The 25613-nt window shown below is 42.1% G+C and overlaps 1 long non-coding RNA gene across 2 annotated transcripts in view; it reads right to left on the bottom strand.

Moving 5' to 3' along the window:
- The window catches only part of LOC122465001, a 173362-nt gene that overhangs the window by 100218 nt on the left and 47531 nt on the right, over positions 1-25613 (bottom strand). For both annotated transcript variants that reach the window (XR_006289501.1, XR_006289502.1), the window contains exon 2: positions 16956-17135. This is a non-coding gene — a long non-coding RNA (uncharacterized LOC122465001). The remainder of the gene's footprint in view (positions 1-16955; positions 17136-25613) is intronic.

Genomic DNA, 25613 nt, shown 5'->3' with positions numbered 1-25613 from the left:
GAGGAATACTGAGTGCCCTAAGGCAAGGAACAGAGAGATTGCCTGAGAGAGAACCTCAGCCCTGGAAAAAGGGTTGAGGAGGAATTCAGTTGGAGGAGGTAGATACTGACTGCTGTAAGGCAAAAGGCCTGGAATAGAACCCTGGCCTCAGAAAGAGGGCAGATGGGGAGGGAAATACTGTCTTAAGGCAAGCTTGCAATACAACCCAGGTACTGCAGGGCAGGACTGGGAGTGACTTCAAGGAAATGACCCCGTAGCTGGCAAAGAAGAAGTGGTGAGGGACTGTAGCTTCCAGATAGAGGCAGTAGAATCCAGAGACCTGGAGAAAGACATCAACAAGCTGGGCAAAGGTAAGAGCAGCCCAAGGAAAATGGTGGAGGTTCTGAAGGACGAGCTGCCTAAATCAGGGTCCCTGGGCTGGACCCCGGAGGAGAGGACGGTCCTGGGTTCCTCCTACCACTTCCCCAGACTGAGAGAGAGAACATGGGTATTAAAACAGGCCAAGAACAAGTTCCAGATAGATGTCAGGAGACAGGCTTGAAAGCCATTAGATTTTGAATTTTCCTATTTTGGACTATTTCCAGGGTAGACTTTTCTGTCTACCCTGGAAGGGAATGGACTGAGTAATTAGTTGGCTAGAGGGGTATATCATAGAAAATGACAGATTGATGTGCAACCCAGAAGACAAAAGAGGGCACTAGACAAAAAGAACCTTTGTTTAGGCATGATACTGCAAGAGGAGGCACTGTAAAGGTGAAAGGCCCAGTCCGAGTCATAAAAGAAACCTGCCCATTGGTAGACTGATGTAAACTTTTCTTGCCAAACAATTGGCTGGGAAAGCTATGACACTTGGGAGCAGACAATCAGCAAAGGAGCTAAAATTAACCTAGGTTGCCAAGAAAGGAAAAGTCAGGCCAGAACTGTTATGTGAAGACACAAGCAGACTGTGGCTGCTCAAAAAAATAAAAAAGCAAGAGCAGCATGGAGCAGGATCAAACATAGCTCACCCATGAAGGAGAAACTGAACCTCAGCCAGAGTCCTCCTGAGAAGAGATAGTCAAAAGGAGGACAAGCCAGATGAGAATGGAGCTGTCCTGGAGGGTACAAACCCAGTGAAGAGATTCTGGACCATAAAAACATTCTGAGAGAAGATCCAAACATGGAAATATTAGAAGTGTCTTGGGAACAACAAGAGGGAGCTGGGTTGCAAGACAATTTGACCTCTCAGTGGTATGTACATTTAAAGTCTAATATTTCTATTTTGTTTCTTAAATAAAACCATGATTTGTCATTAAATAATATCTAACTCTTATACAGCACTTATCATCCACAGATCTCAAAGTGTTTTACAGAGGACCTGCAAAATGCTCAGCAGTGTTCTTATGGAATGGCTTTAGGAAGTCTTGCTCTGCATAAGGGCAGGGTGAGTCCTGGTGTAAAATTGCCCCTTACAGAGATAACATTTTGCAAGGCAGGAAATATTAAGTAGTTGGTTATTATTATTGTGAGTTGCACCGATCTCCAGATCACCAAATCTGAATTCACCAGAGTCTGACTAGGGAGGAGTGACAGGTTAAGCAAGGTTTTGTTTGAGGCCCAATCTTTTTCATCTTACTGATCTTCAATATCACAGCAATGTCACTGATCAGCTTGTGCTCTCACTACGGTTGCACAAAGTTAAAAATATAAAGAAAATGCATGCGAGTACCATTTTAACTGAAGAAAATAACTAACATGGTTACAATGAAAAAGTTGCTGGTACTGGAACTCCAAGGTAGCCTGACTCCCTTAAGACAAACAGCAAGATTTCCATTTTCTTTTCTAGTCATTTTTAAAGCAATATATTTAACTAAGGGAAGCCTATGCCCACTGTTAGCAGGAGATTAACATGGTACCGCTGAGTTTTCTTACGCCGGTCAGGCTGGTTAATCTCATAGGTGACCGGTCCAACCTTTTGTACCACCTCATACGGCCCCTGCCAAGGGGCTAGTAGTTTTGATTCATTGGAGGGCAGGAGAAGCAGGACCCGATCGCCGGGTTTGAAATTGTGGACCCGGGTCTCCCGGTTGTATGTTTGGGCCTGAGCTTCCTGAGCCGCCTTCAAGTTCTCCCAAGCTAGAGCTCCCGTCTGAGCGAGGCGTTCTTGAAGGTGGAGGACGTACTTCAAAAGGCCCTGGGTTGGTGACGGGGCTTGCTCCCAGGTCTCCCTCATGAGGTCCAGTAGCCCCCTCGAGCGACATCCATACAATAGCTCGAAAGGGGTAAATTTTGTGGAGGATTGGGGTACCTCATGGATGGCCAGAAGCAAAGGCGGGAGCAGCTGGTCCCAGTGGAGTACGTCCTCTGGGGGAAATTTGCATAGCATGTCTTTGAGAAAACGGTTGAACCATTCCACCAAGCCGTTGGTTTGCGGGTGGTAGATGATTGGTGCCTTAGTCAGTAAGGAGTTCCCAGGGTAAGCCCACGCAGGCAAAGACTTTCACGAGCTCATCAGTGAAGGTTCTGGTGGTGATGCTCCGTAGCGGGACGGCTTCGGGGAAACGGGTGACCAGCACGATAATCCACGATGACCAGCACGAACTGGAACCCAGCCATAGTCTTCGGAAGGGGGCCCACCAAGTCCATAGCCACTCACTCAAATGGTGTTTCTACAATGGGCCTGGGAATCAGTGGGGCCTTAGGCATCCATGAGGGAGCAGCCAGCTGATATTCTGGACGGGAATTACAATAGTTCCACACCTCCTGGTGCAGCCTGGGCCAGAAGAACCATGTCAAAATTCAGGCAAGGGTCTTTTCCTGTCCCAAGTGCCCTGCAGCTGGGATGTCATGGGTGAGTTTCATTACCGCTCGTCGGTGACATCGCGGCACTAGCAGTTGGGTCTGGACCTCTCCGGTGCGGGAATCTCATTCCACCCGATAGAGACGGTCACGGCATAACTCAAAATGGGGCCACACCTTTGCTCGGCACGGATCGCTCAGGGTCCCATCAATGGCCGCTAGCTGCTCATACGCTTGACTAAGGGTAGGGTCTTCCCTTTGGTCCCGGCAGAAGTCGATGCTAACCCGAGATTCGTTGGCAGACATCAGCAGGGGGTCCTTGGGCTCTCCTCTCTGTCCATTGGGGTCCCTTTCCTCCCCCTCCTCTGCGTGGGTCTCAAGGCAGCCTCCTTCCAGTGCTGGAGTGATTTCCGGGCCTTCCACGGCGTTCAAACAAAGGACCCCTGGGAACTCTGGCCAATCACGTCCTAGGATCATGGGGTAGGCTAGTCGCGGGGCCAGGCCAACCAACATCAGCCGCATGACCACATCCACTGTTAGCCGGACTCGGGCACTGGCGTAGGGCCGTACATTGCCACGGATACACTGCAACCGGATGATCCCCAAGTGGGGGTCCGCCGAGAGGCCTAAGCTTTGGTTAATGAGAGGCCTAAGCTTTGGGGGCCACAGCCTGAGTCAATCAGAGCCAGAGTCGGGCAATCCTCGACAACTACTGGCACTGTAATCTTGGTGGCCTGCGGCCCTCGGGTGCGATTTTCCCCCGTGCAAACGTGACTGAAACTGCAGTCCATCTCGGTGCAGTCCCATTGCAAATGTCCATATTTCCCACAGGAGAAACAGGGCCCGAGCTCTGGTAGTCCGGGCCAGGCAGATGCTCCCCCCGGGGTGCCTTGGGGGGCGTCGATTGGTCCTTCCGACCACTGTCTCAGGGGCCCGAGGGGCTTGTCAAACCGGCCCCTCGGGACGTTGATACTGGGGCTCCTGACCCTGCAAAGGTCAATCGGGGCGCTCCCCTTTCTCTCTAGGTTGGGGCGGTCGGGCCCTAGTGGGTGGGCTCGAATAGCCGGTCCCACTGGGGCTTCAGCAGCAAGGAAATCTTCCATTAGGGCGATGGCGGCTAGCATCGCAGGCCAATAGCAGAGGACCCAGTCACTTCCTCGCAGTGGGAGGATGTGGACGAACTGTTCCAGGATGACTTGCTCAGTGAGCTCATCCAGGGTTCGCCTCTCGGGCTGTAGCCACCGCTTGCATGCCTCCCTCAGCTCCTGGACCACCAACTGGGGTCGAGCACCAGCGGTGTAGGTCAGACTCCGGAACAGCTGCCGGAAAGTTTCCAGGCTGACATCTAAGGCATCTAGAGTCGCCATCTTTACCTGGGTGTAATCCCGCACGTCCTCCGTGGATAGCCCCCAGTATACAGCTTGGGCAGTCCCGGTCAGATACGGGCCCAGGAGGGTGGCCCACTGGTCGGGTGCCCACCGTGTGACCTGCGCCACCCTTTCAAAATCCACCGAAAAGGCTTCGGGGTCATCCTCCGGTCCCATTTTGGTTAGTCGCACCAGCGCAGTGGGCCGGGGTGCCCCAGCTGCATCTCCTGGCTGGGGTGCTGGGGGCCGTGGCAGTGCCACTGTCAGGTGCTGTATCATTGTCGCTGGAACTCCTGTTCTGCACCCCCAGGTCCCGAACCAGCTGCTGCTGCTGGGTCCCCAGTTGCTGGATGAGCTGCTAGTGGGTGGCCTGCTGCTGCTGCTGGAGCTGGGCCGCCTGCTGTCACTCCTGGCTCTCCGTCAGGAGCTTAAAAAGTCTGGAGATATCCATGACTTCTTCGGGGGACATACTCCACATGAAAATAAAACCAGTAAAATAAGAATATGTAGAAATTCCCTTAGGTTTAGCCTGAGGACAGTAAACCTGTTTAGACTTTCAAGCAATATGATGTTAACAATCATTCTTAGATACTTTATTTACTCAGAGATGAGGGGGTAGCACCAGTGCCAAACAACTAAAACTAGATGGATTGTGAAGTCTGTGCCAGGTCTTCCAAATACAAACTGCTGAATGCACTGTTCTCTCTTATCAACATTTGGCAGAAAATACTTGTCATTTTTTAAAAATTACTATTGCAGTATACCACATAAAGGTTTGCGTGATAGTGATGGAATGCTGACCCTACAGACGGAGAAAAAGAGTTTTAGCTCAATTAATGAATAATAGTTGCCGTTTTCTGTCATTGTTTTTTCCCTTACTGTCTCAAATGGCCTTATGATAATAATCATGCTATATAATCTGCTCTTAAAGAAGTGCTCTTAAAGAAATTTTTAGTAAAGGACTGCAGCCTCAGTGGGAGGTAACTGTTGGAATTATCTTAAACTACTACCTGTCTTCTGCTACAATAGAAAAGGCCTTTAATCGAAACAATTCGTTTTTCAAAGAGCAACTTTTTTCCCTCTGCAATTCACTCATCTTAAAAAGAGCACGATAGCTTTTGTGCATAACTTAATTCATTCTTCAAGACAAGAACAAAATTTGTCACTGACATTTAGCGCCAGCCATAGGCAATGGATAAAATGAACTAGTTAGCAATTTAACCTGTTAAAAAAAAAGAAAAAGAAGAGTGGGATGAACAATTTTCTGCCATCAAAGCAAATGGCTAACATTTAGCAAGATTTTATTTTTATTTTTCAGCCCATCCCATCTTCAAGAAGAAAGAAGTCAGGATAACATTTTTTCAGGGTCCTAAATCTTCTTCTCAGCCTATTCCTTTAATGGTTTAAAGTAATGACTATCCAGAGGATAATTAGGCACTGTGCTGTCGCATCGTGTCAGGTCACAGCTGGATTTAGTCAGCATTAACCTTTGGGGAGAATTGGAATATCAGTATCATTTAAAATTAAAGACGTGTAAGCAGGCATTTCTGGAGATGTTAGAAAAGTAATTGTCTGTAAATTGTTTGACCTTGAGATTTAATTGCATGCACAACACACACTCTAGCAAGAACCCTGGACTGTGTTCATTCTCTCTCACCTCCGTACCATTCACTTTGCAGAACCCATTAAGCTACCTGTGGATTTTTCAGTAAAATATTAAAGATTGTTTTATATTGAGAACAAATGCTTTGAAGCAAAGCTTCTTCCAAATAAAAGGAAATTGTTTAAAAAGGTACAGTAGAGACCTCTCAGATCTGAATTTTAATCTTTCCATACACTTAAAAATATTTACACACACAATACTCCTGTTAAAGAACTATGCTTAATTTTTATTCTTTTTTTTTTTTTTTTTGCTAACAAGTTTGCATATTATGCCTTATTCCCTTTTTCCCTAATGAGGCAGCTTATGCTTTCAAAGTCCCTCAAGCTTGGCAAATCTCTCTACTGCTTCCACTGTTAATAATGAAACTTCATAATTATACAAATCCAAGGTGGCCAATCAGCTTTTCAGGCTAAGCCTTCGGGTACCTCATGCATTATTTATGTGGCACTTGGGCCTGTGAACTCACGTGCTTATATTAGAGGCCTAATTAATATTTAATCACACGTAGAGGGGGCACATGGAGCTGTGCTAGCTCCTGAAAGAAGTGCAAGTAGAAGTGTACACAGGTGAATATGTATGTGCGTGATATAATACTCTCATACATGTGCTAATCAACACACACACAAAGTATTAGAAATACTCATCTTAAACTCTAGGATATATGCGTGCAGTTGAAGATGTTGACACATCAATAAAGACTTGTACATCTTCAGTTGTGGCTGAGAGACAGCCCCTTTCTCGTGCTGAAACCTGCTGAGGTTCTCAAACTAGATTCAAACATATAGGTACTACTGCTAAGCAGCTCTGTTTAGGTGTCTCAGCTCTGAAATTCACTTGGAGAGCATCCAAGGGCCCGATACTCCACTCACAATGGTATAACTCCATCAGTTTCAAAGGAGTTTCTCCTGATCTCACACTGGTATAAAGGCACTGTGACAGGTTGCCCCCCTTAGGATGCCACCTGATGTGCTGAGATACCACTGAGCCTGCTGTTATGCCAGCCTGGGAACCCTTTATACCTGTCTTGCTGAGCCAAGCTATTAAACCTCCTCCAGCACATACACAGGCAGGGCCACATCCAACTGCAGAATGAAACAGACACTGAGATCAGTTCTGGGAAGGCTCCGCTTAAGGGAGTGCAAACCCAAAGATATATTATGAAATCCGCCTCCTCCCTCAATGTGGAGGAAGGTATGCATAGCCTCTTACCTCTCCCCCAGTTATGAATTGTGCACACGCGGTTGTTATAAACAAGAAATAAGTCTATTAACTACAAAAGGTGAATTTTAAGTGAATATAAGCAATAACAGACAGAACAAAGCAGATTGCTGAGCAAATAAAACAAGTGCAAGCTAAGCTCAATATACTTAAGAAACAGGTTACAAAATTTAATTTCTTACCCTAAATGTTATTTTAGGCAGGTTGCAAAGTTTCTGTGGCTTAGAGTTCCAGTTATATTTCTTTTCAGACTGGACCCCTGTCTCAGTTTGGACTCCCTGCCCCCCGCCCCTTGCTTTCCCTTCAGGTGTCTTTAGCAGTCTTTCGGCCACAGAGAGGAGGAATCCCGTTTGCCTTCCTCCTCCTCCTCCTCCTCCTGCCCCCCACCCTTAAATAAGATTTACATAAGGTGGGAATCCTTTGTTTCCCAAACTTGATCCCCCTTCCCTTTCAGTGAAAAGTTACAAGAAGTCCCAGATAATGTTTAGTATCAGGTGACAAGACCATCTGACCTTGTAGTGTCACAGTTACATCCCCGGACACTCCCAGGAGGAAGAGAGATTAGTATCTCCATGGTATTGTTGTTCCTTCCTGATGGCCCATCAAATCTGATGGCCTGTCGTCTGGTGGGTGTGTTCCCAGTACATACCCAGTTGTCATTGTCACATAGTTCATATTCCTAACTTTAGATACAGAAATGATACAGGCATACAAATTGGATAATCACATTCAGTAAATCATAACCTTTCCAATGATACCTTACAAGACCCATCTTACATAAAGTATTTCTCAGTTATGTCATATCCATATTATAAGCATATTTCCATAAAGAATATGGAGTGTAACGTCACAGGCACATCTACACTTAAGGTAAAATGTAGAGTACAGACTCTGCATGCCCGGCTACAATGGGTAGAAATAGCAGTGTAGACAGTGAGGCACTGCTCAGATGAGTAGTGTAGAGTGCCCTATACACATGAATCCACCGGATATATATCCTACATGGCTCTCTACATGGCCAAGCAGTGCCTGCCTCATCTATGCTATTTTTAGCAGTGTAGTGTCCCATTGCTGGAGCCTTTCCTCATCGCAGTGAAAGGCTCCAAAAGCGGGGAGCTGCCAAAGCCTTTCCCTGCTGTCTCCACCCTGCCACAGCCTTTCACTGCCAGCTGTAGCTACACATGCCCTACATGCCGCCACCAGCATAGACAAGGTCTAAATGAGAAAATTATCAAGATCCAAGTCTCCTTTAGGGCACAGTTCCAGGCTAATCTCTTCTCTTTTGCTTGCAAGGGGTTGAGGAACTTGGTATATAGTTTGTTTAGAAGGGAAATGTCAGAGGGGTTTTCTTTATTATGATTAAAATATTAGAAGTTATGGCTTGCACCTGTATTTCCTCTGCTGGATAATATTCCCAGGACTAGATTAGGAAGATTTGCATCCCCACCTCTAACCTGGCCCCTCACCTACCCAGTCTTCTCTCCATTTCCCAGCACAGACCATGGAGGCTCAGAGAAAAACATCACCAGGTGGAGAGAGGATGGTGCCAGGGACCTGGCTGAGCCCTCTTCTGTAAATGACCTATCAATGTGCAAATCAATGCAGGGGGGAAACAATTTGGAGCATTAATTTTAATAGGGTGCACAAGTTTGATCTAATATTAAAAATTACCTAGAAATGATTATAACAAGTGGTTCATGATATGCCCCATATTAATAATACTGTTATGTCAACTGTCCTGCCATCATGAGGTTGTCATTTCAGTACTTCTGGGTCAGCGCACCAAACTATCTGAACAGTTCAAAGGGAATCAATCCATTCTCAGTGCTCTGCTGCTATTATTGTAATACAGTTATTCACAGCTTTATCTTAGCCCCCTCCCAACAACTCCTCTTGTCTTTCATTTCCACCATTGACCATCAAGTCCTATATATCTAATGTACTTATGTGGTCCCCCATCACCACTATTACTTGTTTTTATTAGCACAGCTAGTCATGTATCTGAGCACCTCACAATCTTCAATGCATCTGTCAACAGTGAAAGCAGAAAACAAGGGAACTGGGCTCCTGGGTTCTACTCCTGAATCTGTTACTAAATTGCTGTATGGCTTGCAAAATTCATTTGTCTGTGCCTCAATTTAAACATCTGTAAAATGTCTGTAACAATATCAACAGGGTTTTGAAAGCTTAGAGCAGTCTACGCTACAAACTTTCATTAGCGCAGCTGCATTGCTGTAGCACTTCTGATGAAGATGGTTTAAGATGATGGGAGAGAGCTCTTCCATTGGCTTAATAACTCCACCTTTGTGAGGGGCAGTAGCTATGTCAGCGGGAGAAGCTCTCCTGCTGATCTAATGCTGTCTACACAGGGGGTTAAGGTCTGTATGACTGTGTGGATTTTTCATACCCTGTGTGAAATAGTTATACCAAAGTAAGTGTGTAGGATAGAGCTGGCCTTAGTGTTTGTGAAGAGCTTTTGAGATTCTTGAATGAAAGCTATCAGGTGTTATAACTGTAAACTAATTATGTTATGCAGATTCTTTTGAAGCAAAGCAGTCTCTATTTTTCCTCACAGGCCTGTTCTACACCTAAAATATGTTGATCTAGCTATGTCACTCACAGCCCTGAGAAAGGTAGTTAAGCTGACCTAAGCCTCGGTGTAACTACTAGGTTGACAGAAGAATTCTTCTGCTGACCTAGATATTGCCTCTCAAGGGCATGGATTTACTACAGTGATGGAAAACCCCTTTTCTTGTCACTGTAGCAAGTGTCTACACTACAGTGGCATAGCTGTGCTGCTGTAGAACTTGTCGTACAGACATACCCTTAGTCTCACCTCTTCCCCTCTGGAGGAATCCAGATTCCACAGCTGGAATTTACTATTACTCCAGCACATAAAATAAAATGATATTTCAGTACAGCCTAAGAGCTCAATTCTGATCACAATGCTGCAAGATATTGGTGTTTTTGTAAAACAGACAACTAAAAGACATATGTGAGATCAAAAATCATGTCCTGCAGATAAAGTTGGTGGTACATAAACAATTAACTGCTTCTAGATGCTTTTTTTTTTTTTTTTTTTTTACTTTCTCTTAGGCCTTCTACACTACAGAGATAAGTTGACTTAAGTTACCTCAATGACCATATGCCGCTTTAACTACATCGGTCGTACACACCTGTACAACGCTCCTTGTGTCGGTGCAGCACATCCAGACTCAGTGCTCTTGCATCGACAGAGAACTTGTTGCATCATGGGTAGCTATTCCACTGTGCAACTCACTGCTGCTGGGAGAGCCGGGAATGGATTGCATGGCGTCATGGGGACATGCTTCCCTGTTCCACGATGCAGTTCTTTCCATCCCATCATTCCCTGGGGCTTCCGACTTTGCTTTGCCCCAGTCTTTAAACAGACCCTGTAAACCATGCACCTGCCATTTCTGTCTGAAAGCATGGATACTGAACAGCTGACCAGTCTGGTGAAACAAAGTGAATCTGTAGAGCCCTGCTGTGTGCAATAGAAAGAAACAATTCACGATTGCAGCTGCACACAGTGGACCATCAGTACTGGGCTCGGGAAACAAGCACTGAGTGGTGGAATTGCATCATTATGCATGTATGGGATGATACAGTGACTGCAGAATTTTCGGATGCACAAAGCCACCTTCCTGGAACTGTGTGTGGAGCTCACCCCTGCCCTGTGGCACAAGGATACCATAATGAGAGCTGCCCTTACAGTGGAAAAGCGAGTGGTGATCACTGTGTAGAAGCTGGCAACTCCAGACTGCTGTGTAGATTATGGTGATGCAACTGTGCAGGGCCATTAATCGCCTCCTGCTATAAAGGACTGTGACTCTGGGTAATGTGCAGGAAATAATTGATGGCTTTGCAGTAATGGGATTCCCTAACTACAGCAGGGCGCTAAATGGCATGCATATACCGATTTTGGCCCCAGACCATCCTGCAACAGAGTATGTCAACTGAAAGGGCTAATTCTCCATGGTCTTGCAGGCTCCGGTAGATCACCAGGGCCATTTCACTGACATCAATTCAGGTTGGTCACAGAAAGTTCATGATGCATGCATCTTTAGGAACACTGGACTATATAGCAAGCTGCACGCTGGAACTTTCTCTCCAAACCAGAAGATTCCAATGGGGGAATGTGCAAATGCACACAGTGATCCTGGGAGACTCCACCTACCCCTTGCTCCTGTGGCTCATGAAGCCTTACACCAGGAACCTAGACAGCAGCAAGAAGCGCTTCAACAACAGGCGAGGCAAGTGTCGAATGACTGTTGAATGAGCCTTAGGCAGATTAAAAGGTCGCTGGTGCTGCTTTTTTGGCAGGTTAGACCTCAAGGAGAAAAATATTCTGTTGGTCATAGCAACCTGCTGTGCTCTGCATAACATTTGCAAAGGGAAGGGGGAGCCCAGAGATGGATCATCAGGCTGCTGATTTTGAGCAGCTAGAGACGAGGGCAATTAGAGGGGCTCAGCAGGTGGCTATTCAAATCAGGGAGGCTCTGAAGGAGCATTTTGACAATGAGCACCAGTAATGCGTCTCTATGTGATGCATTCAGACAATCAATGCTTGCTTCATGAGCCTTAATTGCAGTGAGCAAATGGTCCTGGCTATAGACCCTGTGTTTGAATTTTAGCACAAACTACCATGTGCATCCTACAAAAAAAAAAAAAGACTCATTTTGTTTCAAGTACTAGACTTTAATTAAAGGTTAAAACACATTTTTATTGCACACGGGGGACATGGCAATGAGGTGCAGTCTCTCAGTTCAGGTTCTCACAGTTGAGTGTAACTCCAGCTTTCATCATGAAACCTCTTATTCTGAGTTCTTGCCTTACAGTGGATTGAAGCATTTTAGTATGTGCTAGACTCTAGAAGGCCAGAGGTTAGGAATGAGCAAGTGTTTTCACTGTCCAAAAAAGTGCCTCTCCTTAGATTTTGGTTTATAAGATATAGTATATCCTACAAATATGACTTAAAGATTTTAGAAATAAATGTATTTGGAAAAATCAGGTTTTGCCTGCTCTGCAAAATATCTAAAGGAGCTTAATGAAGGCATACAGAAACAGGAAAACAGAATTAGAAAAAGTGGCAATTCAACCATTAAAACCTTCTTTGGGCTGGAGGACGAGAAAAGAAAAAAGAAAATAAAACTAAACTTACATTTCCCCCCATTTTGCATAGTCAAAATGTCATGCAGCAATCTATTTTCTTTTCTATAAAGAACTTTTATTAAACCTGTTTTTATTAAAAGGGGTTGTTGGGTTTTTTGCTGCTCAGATAGATACAGACAGATCAATACATTTTTCACTTCTGATCAGAATAGTTCATTTCCAATTCTCAGTTCGTTTTTGATGTTACTGTATAAAGACAGAAATATCGGGACCCTGAATTTCAATGCAAATGCTCCCAAAGAAAGTTTGCATTAATAATCAAAAAGTCCCAGAAACAGTCCCCAAACACTATGTATCTTTTTTCTGTGGCTTTATTTTATTTTATTTTTAGTTTTGCTGAAACTTTACAATAACTCAGTAGCTTTTGCCTAGGAAAAAGTATACACAGTACATCTTGGAATCACCAGTATAAAATAATTTTAACATAAGTTTGCAATATACCCATAAATATATCTGGGCTAGAGGTGCCCTGGAGTAGGTTTAGCAAAAAAAAGTCCCACGTACAATTCATCTTAATGGCCTCCATCAAGAATATACTGCACTGAGTAGTTTACTGCTAAATATATCAACACTTTCAAAGAGCAGCAGATTAAAACAAGATTTTCTGCATTAAGTAATCAAACTCATCAGTATTACATGGCTAATGTATCTCACACATAGAGTTTTTAATTTTAGGAAGTAATAACAAGACTTTAAAACACAGTTGTAATACATTTGCCAGCTTTCATTCCCACATATTTTGCTGATTATTTTTAGTAAGTCTGATTTGCACCGCTTCCCAACTCTTCTAGTTTCACTTGTAATTTTAAAGTCACACAAACCCCCAAATTTCTTAAAATGCCAGAGAAACAGGTTAGTTTCAACTGATCTCTTCCAAAAACATCAGGTTTCAATTAGTTTGCTAAAAATCTCAATTGTGGTGGTTTCTGATTAAAATCCCTTTCACAACAGATCCAGCACCTCTGTAGCTGGCATCAGAATATGCTGATTTGGGGCAAGCATTTCACATAATCCCCTCATTTTGCTGGCTCCAGAAAACAAAGACAGTAAGTATAGTAGAAGATAGAATCACAATACATTGGGGAGTTTGAAATTCCAAACAAAAAAGGTGACTTTCACCTGGTTTCAAGGTTTCATTTTGAATGGTTTGCATAGGTCTCGTGCTATTTACTAGTGGCATTTGTGAATCGAGTCAAACAGTACAGAAACCTCAGTGTGCCTATACAATGGGCCAGATCCTCATCCAATTGAAGCTAATGGGGAATTTGCAGTTGACATAATGGGGGCTGGATTAGCCACGTTGTAAAATAATTTAAAACAATTATTTGTTGACCACAGCTAGCATTCATACTACTTTTAAAGAGTTTCTTTACTTTCACCTTTAAGATAATCAATTCAGAGTTTATAGCCTCTGCACAACTTCATTCTTAAATTGCAAGGATCAAAACAAGAAATTAACATCAAGTGCCTGCCACTGCACCTTCAGTTCCTGTAACTTAACATTGCAATAGGAAGTCTTTTTGGCAGCAAATAAAATCAGAGACAAAACACCCACAACAATTTGAATTCTATACTACAACAATAAAAATAAAAGGATTGAACTCCCTCGAATGTAAAAGAACCCCAACACACACAATACTGATGTACACTTTATGATGCATGTGTCTTTAATATCAAACAACTTTAATATTTATAGAGTGCAGCGTTATCACCTTAATATGCAAAATTCACAACCAAAGTGAGTGATGTTTTGCAAAATATTTTGGTTATGTTAGAACTGTTGAGAATCTTCTACATAGGGCTCTGGGGGTATCTTCACAGTGTTTAATGAGTGTTTTAATTACAGGAACTTTATGCCAGCAGTCTTGCTCTTAGAGAAATGCTTTTAAAACTTAAAATAGCATTATAATTTCTCTCCTTTTTTCTGCTTAAATTAACTATTGTACAATTTGAAATCTAAAAGTGTTTTTAAAAACTGCTGAGTTTTATGCTTTGGGTTTAATATAATAAATGACATTTGAGAGTTACACTTTGAACAAGTGCATTTCAGTGTCATGTCTAGTCTAACCTTTTGTGTAGGTAGCTCTAATTTTCCTATTGTGCTGCTATATATCTGCATATTAATAAGTAAAGACATTTAATGAGAGGAAGTAGTCCAAAGTAACAGTTAACACACTCTCTTTATTCACCATATCATGGCAAGTGCATACCGTTTATGCCGAAGGGGCATTATGCTTTCAAACTGTAACTGTGAATTGCAACTAACTAACATGCTAAAGCAAGGATGTCAGTTGCACAAAATTACCATTTCCACAAGAGCCTGTTTCCTGTGGAGAGCAGCAGCATATTTATAAGACAACATTTTCATTTGTTAAAGTTACTCTTTTTATATGACTCCATTTTAACTAAAGGCCCAATTCAGCAGTCCACCCATATCTAATAAAACTCTTGCTTAAAGTTAAGCACATGATTAAATCCCATTTACTTCCATGAGATTTAGCCACATGGTTTGCCGAATGGGGATGGACTTAAGCACATGTCTTAACAGTTTGCTGAAGTGAAGCCTAAAACATCAGGGCAACAAAAACTTAAATAAAAATAATACCTCTCAGACATTTCAGCTACAGCAAGTTTTCCCAAGCTCCTTTTGGTATTTCTTTTTCAAATCCATGTTTTAGCATCATCCAGTCTTATCACACAGCACATACTGTAAGCTTATTACAAGCCAACACAAAGTTTGAAAAAAATATTAAGCTTACTCATATTTGAATCTTTAAGACTATACAAGTGCTCCTCATGGCTTTAAGGACCATAAGCTCTAAATACCAGAGCAGCTTCCTTCTTCATATTTGAAATGAGAATGCTAAGAAAGGTAGCTGCTGCTTATACAACAGGTTGTAAGCCAGAAATAAGGAGAGTAGACAGAAGAAACCTCCGGTATCCCTAGCTTTTCCCTTTCTACTCTGTTGCTTCTCTTATTCACAATCTTGGTAATAAGAAAGGCTTTTTGCTGGATAAATAGTACAGAGCCCAGAACAGTTACTGTGATTTTCTTTGCTATACTACTGAAACAACCTCCAATAACCTAACTGTAAATAAAATATGTGCCCAAATTGTACATGCTATAAAAATGTGATCAGTATATTACTTTTAGATCATTTCAATGGCAAAGGAAAATTATCTGTTCCCCCCACCCTAGTTCTCCTCTGTATCACAGTCAAAGCTTAAGGGAGACCCCTTTTCACACAAATGCCTTCCCAAGTCTCCACCTCCACTCTTGAAATCATCTCTTATTAAAAAGAATGTTAGAGTAGTAGCCACAAACTCTGCTCAACCATTATTTATTATACATATTCAGGATTATAACCCACCGGGTTGTGAATCGTTACTGTAGAATGCTATAGCACTTCATTGTAAAACCTGCGTCACGGCCACCACTTCTCTGCTTGGAAAAAAACTGCATACAACTCCCCTCAGAGCCCACCAACACTATTCATAAATGGGACAGGAAGTCATTGCTAGCAGTTAAGATACCACACAAGGTATTCCTCCCTCACAACAAGCTAATTATGCTCTCATAGGATAAGGTCTTGTGGCCTAAATACAGGATTGGAAAAAAAAAAAAAAAAAACACAAGAAATGTGTATTCCATTCATCACATTCCTGTGTAGATCTTGGACATGTCACAGCTTCTTGTGCATCAGCCTTTCATGTCCGAGAAATGGAGATAATAATGGCAGGAATGCTGGGGGGCTTAATTCAATAAGATTTGCAAAGGGCTTTCAGATCAACCGACGGAAGGTACTATTATCAGGTTAAAACTTCTTTGTAATCTGTTTTTAAACTAACTTACATAAGATATTTCTTTAACAGAAATACAGTAAAAATCTAAAAATATGTCCCTGAGGTATATCTCATGTACATTAAAGTAACTCATGGAGTTGCCCTGGGCTAGTATATAAGGGAGTTTATCTGAGATTTAGAAACTGCCTTCTTCAGATAGAAAATTAAAATGAGACTAAATTCAGTGTGTATATACACAAAATACACAGAGTATATATGATACATGCAGAGTGAGTGTGTGTGTGCGCGCGCATGCACCCACCCACACACACACACAAACACAGAGGTTTGATTTGAAAAAAAAAATGGAAGTGTACTTGATTGTATTAGAAGGCCAAGATTCTGAAAGCTGAAAGGTAAGTGTTGTTGAACAAATACTCAGGAATTACAGTGCCTTGTAATCTGCATCTGTAAGATGCTTTGTTAATGTACTATCTCATTTTAATGTGCTGTGATTAAAAAAAACCCAACATTAAATGTTTAGCAGAGGAAGCACAGACATTTTTTGCTTTAAAAAAAAAAAACCCTACTTTATTCTAATCATATTTTTCCTTAGGTTTTTTCTTTTAAAATAAAAATTCTATTTTCCTGTCTGAATTCAAAATGATTGACTAGGGCACAATATTAAGTAATAAATAAAACAGTCCTACTGCCTGAAAGACTCCTGAATAAAGAGAAAATTATTTTTGGATTTTCCTTCTGATCAGATATGAAATATTCTGAAACACCACCTCTATAATTTGATAAAAAGCTTGATATCCCCAAATGAAAATAGGACTCAGCACTTTCATTTTTCTGTCTCTAAAGGAACCTCTTGGTAAACTGATTTTAAAAAAATGAAAATCTCAAGTATAAAGGGGGGAGTAATGAAGCAAGTTTAAATATGCGCTGACCTTTGAAATGAACTGCAATCCATGTTGTTTGGTCAGGAAGCTGGCTGTGTTGCTGTCCCCATTGATTTCCACAGCATAAAAGATGTGGGTATTGGAGCTGCCCTGCTCTCTGGTGGATGTTGACAGGCATCGCTGAAAATACACCAGCACGAATAGAAACAGCCATATATGTTCATCGCTCTGAAATAGTAAAAAAGAAATCCATCAAGGATAAAAATATAAGCAGCCAGGGGGAGGATTATGTTTACCATAAGAATGTATCCAGAGGCAGGTTTCTTTTTTTCCCCCCTCCCAATTAAAAAAAAATTGCTATTCTTTGTTTACTGGTGAAGTACACAAAAAAAGTATATCAGAAAAAGTATCAGCTCTTGGAGGCTATGAAATGTTATGTTGTTTGATAGAATCTGACAGGAACCAATGTCATGTTACATGCTTTTTAGGCAACACATGCTCCAAAATAAAACTAAGATCTTGCAGCTTTAGCTACAAAGTAATTATTTCCATCCTTCCCCATATCTCTCTCTGCTTCAATGGATTTTATTTATAAAAATCAGCGAAAGCAGGAGCTGTTCTTTAGTACTGAATATCAAGCGGCTCTCCTTTAAAAAGTTACACATTTGGTAATACAACATATCAAAATGCAATGCTGCCACTCAACACCTGAACTTCACATTGTTTTGGAAAGTACCACTAAGAATATTTAAACATGTGAAAGCTTATTTTATGGCTTTCCAAAATACATTTATAAGTCTTAGCTAAAAAGACAAACTCATGATCCAATCAAGTATTGGTTAGGAAGATAAATGTTAGAAATGACAAAGCCAACGGGAGCCTCTGCCATCAGTGAAATAACACAGGTGACCTATTTAAGTAATATTGGTACAGAACTCTGAAATTTCAAAGATCTGCAATGTTAACTCTTAAGGACTAGATTCTGGCGTTTAAAACCAGGATTGCAGTGGAGCAACCATGTTGCAATGGGAGAACTCACATGAAATCTGAATAACTTTCCCAGAATTCCTTCTGGGAAGGAGACACTAGGCAGCTCTGACAGCTTTGCAATGAGTGCAGTATGCATTCACTGTGCAGAGCTCTGGGGGCTTCATGGAGAAGGACAGCAGGATCAGGGACCTTTCAGGTAGCCAGTGCAAGCAGGTACAATGCCTGCTCCTGAGCAGAATTTCATCCAGTCCCCATCATGGGAGCTCAAGAGTGGGGAGGGTCCTTTTATACACTCCCTTTTTTGTGCATCTGTTTAAGTCTGTGCTCTATCAGGTCCAAAGTATTTTTAAAGGGATTATTCCTTATGGGAGGGCATTCTGCTCATTTCCAGGTTTTAACATTTTTACTGTATCCACCATTTTGCCTCTCCCACCCCACCTTCATTCAAAGAGGTTTTTTAAAATAACTTTCAGAAATAATTTTATAAGCAAGAACATAAAAATATGCACAGGTGGACTGTGGTCTCAGTTTAGCTTCTTGAAGACATGCCTGCATCTCATCCATCCCAACTAGTAAGTTGTTAGAAGCCTTAATACTTCAGCAAAGATAACAAGGACCGAACATGACCATACTAGCCTTTCATCCCCCAGCGGCATCCTTCACATTAGGCTTAAATTAGGGAAGCTTGCACTATTGTTGCCACTGCTGTTCCTATTCTGTGATTAAATAGAAAATCTGGGTCTTCAACAAAATTAAATCATTGCTAGAGCTGCTCAGAACATTTTTGACTAAATGAAATTTTGTCCAAATATGCCATTTAAAAGCCAAAACATTTAGTGGAGACATCACTTTTGACAAAGTTTTTGTAAGGAAGAGAGGCAGACAGTCTCTCTTTCACTCACACACACAAGCCTGGAGTTTAAGGCACTGGCCTGGGATATGAAAGACTCAACTCTGCCTGATTCAGAGTGATATGGGGCAGAGGTGCTGGAACAATTTGTATAGTGGGGGTGCTGAGACTCATAGTGCTGAAAGCCAAACTGTAAACCCTGTATATGATGGAAACCATTTCAAGACAGAGGATGCAGCAGCACCCCCTGCACCCCTAGTTCCAGCACCTATGTCTCTGGGGTGAAAACAGCTGTGAAAAAGCCAGAGCAGGAATCAAACCAGGGGTTTCTCACATTCCAAGCCAGTACTTTCACCACCAGGCCACATACACATCAAAAAATTCAGGTTTTGATCCAAAATCAGAGATTTTGACAATTCCATTTTCATGAAGACAGTCAAAAGGTTTTGTTCTGATTCCAATACGAAATAAAAAAATTCAAAACCTCAAAAGTTACTCTGGGCAGCTCCATCCATCACCTTTCATAAGCACTATATTCACTTATAATTTTTTTTAAAATGCAAAATACAATCAGGGTCTTGTATGAAGTCTCTCCAGGTGGGATGCACCAGTAAGGGTCTAGTCCAGGGTCTGAAATGTGGTACGTCCAAGGATATTTTACAGAGTCCCATCAGCTGGGTTCTAGTTTCGGGTCTTGTATGGTTAATGGGGCCCACTGAGGTAGCCTCTGCTCCATGCAGAAGCCAGAGCCAAGGAGCAGGAACAAAAGAAGCAGCTGCTCCCCAAAACTGCCACAATCTCCTGATGGGTCAGCTAACCAGACGATAAAACGCCACTTAATTCGAGCTAGAGATTGGGGGAGGAGGGCAGTCATGCTAACTGTGCTCAAAAGACACACCATGTAATGTTCCATAAAGTGACTGTTGAAATGTACTAAAAGTTAGGGGGGGGGGGGTTCATATTACATAGCATGTTAACAAGTATTTTATAATTCTCTAATTAGTGGACTAAATAAAGGCAGAAGATAGCTAGTCCAGATAGTATCTGAACACTCAGTAACTGTGTGTAGCAACCCATAACCCTGCTCCCCCTCCTCCCCCCCCACTACATTTATATCTATTAGAGAGGAGTAACCATATTGGAGTAGGGAAAACTTGCGTACAGAAGAGATGGAACCAAATTGCTGTCTTAGAAAATTAATGAGGATTACTTAAATTAGGATTTGGTACAAAGCCAAAAGATGCTGAGAAGGACTCAGGTCAGACAAAGACTTCTACCATTTACTGTACTAGTGACATCTGTAGCAGAAAAGAATGGATAAGTTACAGCTCATAGTGATAGAGAGGGAACAAGTTGAGCTCAAACAAGGGAAAGGTACATTCTGTAACTATTTTATAGAAAGTTGCTGAGTAAGACTAGGCACTAGCATTAGTCAACATATACACACTAAGGCAAGAAGCTTAACAGCGGCTGAAGAGGTGTTTGGCACCCAGCCATTTCTCACAGAGTAGCAGCTTATGCTACCAGCTACTGGAACGGGGGGAATAGCGTGTCCAATATTGAGAGATTAAGGAGGAAACAAAATCTAGAAGGAATAATTATGGGCAGCTTCAACTATCCACATATAAACTGGTCATATGTGACATTGGGACAATGATTAGAGAAGCAATTGACAATATCTCAGGAAAAAACTAATCCAATTAGTAAAACAGATGTCAAAACACAGACGCTATTTCACACAGAAATCCCTCCAAACTCTGAGGAGAGAGGTGGTAATCCCAAGAATATGTCTTCCCAGAAGGAGAAGTACAAGGTTAGTAATTTTCCCTCTCTGAAAATATCAACAAGAGGTGGATGGGGAGAGCCTTGCTCCTGGAGAGTTAATACCTTGAAGGATGTCCCAAAATAAAATGTCTCAAACACACTGCAGCAGGTGGAATGAACAAGGTCATTGCCAATAGGTAAACATTTATTTTATTTTACACCAAAGTAATATGTGAGGGGCAAAATACCTTCCCAAGCATGCAGCTAAACAAACCAAAACCTGTAGAATGCATGCGGGGGGGGGGGGGGGACATTTTTCTAAAAGTGTGGCCAACTCAAATGCAGCCCTTCCCAGACATGTGGCTCAAGCCTCTTCCCTGGTTCTTGCTACTTGGAGTGGCTTCTCCCCTCACCTTGCATGGATTGGGTCCTGGGTTCTTTCTGGTGCCTCCACCTAAAGTGATTCCTCGCTGTGCCTGGGACACCAGCGGAGCTGTCCTTTGGAAAATGAATAATGCTACTACTGCTGGCAAGGAGTAAAAAACACAGCACACAAAACCCAATAAAATTCATTAGCATAAACCCCAGGAAAGGAATGACATATGCAAAAAAATATACAGCAAAGGGGGACTTTATTGGGAGCCGGAAAATAGGATCTGGAGAAGGCAAGGGTTAGGGTTAACTACTACTAAGTACTAAAATATCAACAAATCAACAATTTCCCCACCTTCTAACACTCAACTCTTCCAACCCTCAGCTCCCTCCCTTGCACCTTCCCAGGCAAATGGTACATTGGGGCGGCGGGGAGGGAGTCCAGACATGAGTGCTGCAGCACCGTGAACATGAGCTGCTTTAAAAAGGGGGGAAGGAACACTTATTGTGTCTTCTCCTGGCTGTCAGCAGCTGGTGCAGTGTCGATCTCTGACACTCTGGGTGCTGGTCTCTGCAAGGATGGAACTGCCTGAGCTATGCACTAGATCCACTGCAATTCAAAGTCTACCTTTGTGGGGAGGGGATCAGGAATTAATCAGACACTCCTTGGGCTGCTCTGCTTCTCTCAATTCCCAAACGCAAAGCCGAAACTAACATTGTCTCTGTCTCAGGATGTCCTGTCCCACTGAGGTGGCTGAGCAGTCCTGGTTCATCAGTGGCCCAGAAAACTGCTTTTCCAGATCACCCTGTGCAGAAGCCTACCTTTCCTATTTTGGCCTCAGCAGGAGGTTTTTAGTCCATTCTGTCACCACCTCTGACTCCAAGCAGGCTGGGAAATGGAATCAGAGTGCTCTGGTAGTCATTGCTGTTGTAGTCCCTTGGATAAGATCCCATAGAGGCTCAGTCCAGAGTTCCACAGGTCATATTTTAAGAAACAAAACTCCAGGGAGGTGGGTGAGTTGGGATTTGGGAAACAGGTTTTGCAGGAGAGTCTGAACTGAGAATCCTCCTCTGGGGTTTTACTGGCCAGGTTATGCACAGAGACATGAAGAAAGTGTGCCAAATGCTGTATGCCAATATTATAGCTGTGTTCAACTTGTATAATTTCAAGTGTTAGGCTGAAAACCCTGTAGGGAAATCTGAGGGTATCCTCCTATGGGAAATCTGTTAGAAATACCTCTCATTTGATGCAATCTGGTCAATTATAAAGAGAAAACATTTTCTCTGCAATAGTATATGATTAACCACATTCAGATACGACAGTGATGGAGGACACATAAAACATTTAGAAAGACCAAAAGCTAGAAATAAGTCATCCCTGGCAGAGTTGTATTCACGGTATCCAGGGAAGGGGATGAAGTAATGAAATCTACTAGTCACTAAAATATGGTACAGCCCAAGCTTTTTCTTCAATTTGATGGCAAATTTAACATGAGGCTCCCAATAAATAGCCCACAAAGAAACACTTCTAGCAAACTGAAGTCAATGGGAGCTGTATTTTTAACACATAAAGTACAATATTAAATATGCTGAAAAATCAGATCCTAGGCGTCTCAAATTCAGCAATCAAAATTAACAGATACACTTAAACTTACTCTCTCTGCCTCAGTACCCTATCTGTAGAATAGGGACAATGATACCACCTAATCTCACAGGAATGTTGTGAAAATTAGTATTTGTGAAGCACTCAGATACTGTGAGTACCACAGAATGATGAATTATACAGAAAAGCCCAAGAGGTAATTAATAATTCTGTCTTCAGAGCACGGTTTGAACAGTGTGCTATAAATAAGGCATGGAGCCACTCACTGAAAAATGAGGGGAAAACAAAATATTGACTATCTGCTCATTAAGTGAACACCATCCATTCTGTGCACTGAATGAGGCAGGGGTCCTATGGAAAATATAGTGTGTGGTCTTGTAATTACACACAAGGTTGTTGAATTGAGGTTGCCCAAGGATTTTCTAAGTTGATTCTGTACCCTTAATAATGGTCTTTTAATGCAGTTTTTGTATGTGTGTAATTAGCAATATAAGCTATGAATACTAATATGTCACTTACGTTAATGGGAATTACACATGCACATCAAGAGGAAAGCAGGCTTTGCTTTATAATAATTTAGGAATACTTGTAGTTACTTAAAGCCAAATTCTAGTCTCAGTTACATCACTTTAAATCTGGGGTAAATCTACAGACAGTTATTATAGATTTACTCACTTGAGTAACAAAGCAGAACTTAGCCCTGTGAGTATATTACTTGCATTATGAGCAAAAGGGAGCAAAAGAAAATTAAAGGCATGTAAGTGATCAAGACTCTCACTCTTCAATAACAAAACTTACATAAGAGATTTCTGTACAACTCATCCCTTCTTGGTGATTGTCCATATTCAGATTCTTCTGTAAATTAAACATGACCTAAAGCAGGGTCATGACTCTACTGACCACTGACTCTAGTAGTGGCTAGTGTTACACCAGGAGGCAGATACTTGATGTCTTACTGCTTCAACCTGTCTTATGCTGCTGCTCCTCAAACATGGAAATATTATCCACGCTATTCAGTGAAACAAATATAATTAACTACTCTGCATTAGAAGTCATAAAAAAAAAAAAGAGGTAAATAAAAAGATAGTTTAATGAGAGGGAAAATGGGTGGTTTTTTTTCCAGACTGTACCAATAAACATTTTCTTTAGATGCAAAACAGTAGTATCTCATTTTAGGTACAAAACAGAGACCCATCAAACCCTTCATTTTAAACAATACAAATTAGATTTTCAATAAAGGCACTGTCAAATAGTTTAGGATCAGAACTCAGGATTTTACACAATCTTTTATAGTATGAATGACTTTTTGTTAATTTCAGGGGGGAAAGTATTTAAATTCCCCCCACTTAGCACTCAAATGACAAACAATATTGTGCTAGTTCACTTCCCAGAAAGTAAAACTATGAGAATCTTCAAACTGACTGAACTGCAAAAAATAAACTATAAATAGTAACATGCAATGCTTAAAATGAGATGTTAGTAACAGAAAAGGAAAGCAACCTTTAAAAAATCTATGGCAGGTAATCTCCCTTTAACAAGGTGACTAACATAACTGTAACAGATCCAGTTCTTTTAAGTATGACAACACTGAAGAATGTATCCCACAAGATAATATATGCTAGGCACATTCTAGTTCCTTTCTGTTTATCCTATAGTCTCCAAACAGTCTCTCTCTCGTTATTTTAATTTTGGGATAGGAGCGGGGATCAGGAGCAAGCAGGTACCACCGTGGCTCAGTGCATATGCATTACGCACATCATGTACAAACAAAGAAGAAAATTTCTTGAACTGGACCTTTGTCACAAAGCTAACTAGGACTAATGCTAATCACCCTGATGGGTTCTATCATTAAGCCTTGCACTTGGACATGTTCTCATTTATTCAATCTGGACTGGTTTGCATTTTCTGTTCAGGGCGAGATAGCATGGCATAGGATATTTTGAATGAACATTAAGTCTTTCCCATGAGGTCAGTGGCAGATGAGAATAATGTTTTTCGATTATTACTCCCAAGTGTTCTGTTTTTGTTATATCAGCAATTCCCATTTTAGATTCTAAACATGAATTATAAATCCTACAACAAATTAGTAGTTTTTACTAAAATGATTAATTTTACATGGTGCATGCTTATCTTTCTGCACCCTAATTTTGCTAGTTAAGCAAAAAATATTTTCTATTAGTCTTTGAACAGAGGTCCCCAAACTGTGGGGTGCGCCCCTTAGAATGTTCAGGGGGGCGTGTCAGGGCCCGGGCCAGCCCCCATGGGGGGTGAGGTAGGAGCGCCACCCAGCCCAGTACTCCTGACTGCGGCTCCACTCCCGACCCCAGTGCCAGCCTCACCCCCCGCCTTGGCTCCCAACCATGGCTTCCACTCCCAGCCCTGGACCCAGCCACACACCCATCCTTGGTCCCCAGCAGCAGATCTGCTCCCGGCCTGGCTCCAGACCCAGCTCCACTCCCAGTCCAAGCACCAGCCTTGGCCCCCAACTGCCGCTTCCACTCCCAACCCTGTCCACAGCCACAGCCCTTCCCCCACCCAGTCTCAGTCCCCAGCTACAGCTCTTCTCCCAGTTTCATGGACCACTGCTTTAAAGTCACACCCATAAGAATGGGTGGCAGCAAATCTAAACTTCTTAAGAGTGAGCTAAATGGTTGTGGGCACTCAGCAACAGTGCTCAGTGACTATGGCTAAAAGTATTTGCAAATATTAGTTCAAATAAAATCCATGAATCCACTGGCAGTATTCACAATTTCAGTTATTCATTTTCCACAAATATTCCCATGAGTGGCTTATATGCAAGGATTTTCACAGAAAGCAAGAGTCTCACAAATACATGTGCAGAAGTTCTCCACAAGCATTCATGAAACCATCTTGAAATCTTTCATAACCCTCCTTCTGTTAAAACGTTAGTCACACTCTGAAGGTAAAGCATCACCACCATCACCTGATTTTGGTGACCAATCACACTCCATGAATATCTAAAGACCTGTTTGAAGCAAAGAGGTTGTGAACCAACATGGCTTAAGTATATTTGCATAGCACATATGAACAATTTTACATAAATAAACTCATAAAATGAAAGTGAGTTCACCAATTACTCAGAAACAGAAAAAAAAAAAGGGGGGGG

The sequence above is a fragment of the Chelonia mydas genome, chromosome 3, assembly GCF_015237465.2.
Source record: "Chelonia mydas isolate rCheMyd1 chromosome 3, rCheMyd1.pri.v2, whole genome shotgun sequence".
Taxonomy (NCBI): domain Eukaryota; kingdom Metazoa; phylum Chordata; order Testudines; family Cheloniidae; genus Chelonia; species Chelonia mydas.
This window is presented reverse-complemented; position numbering and strand designations above follow the sequence as displayed.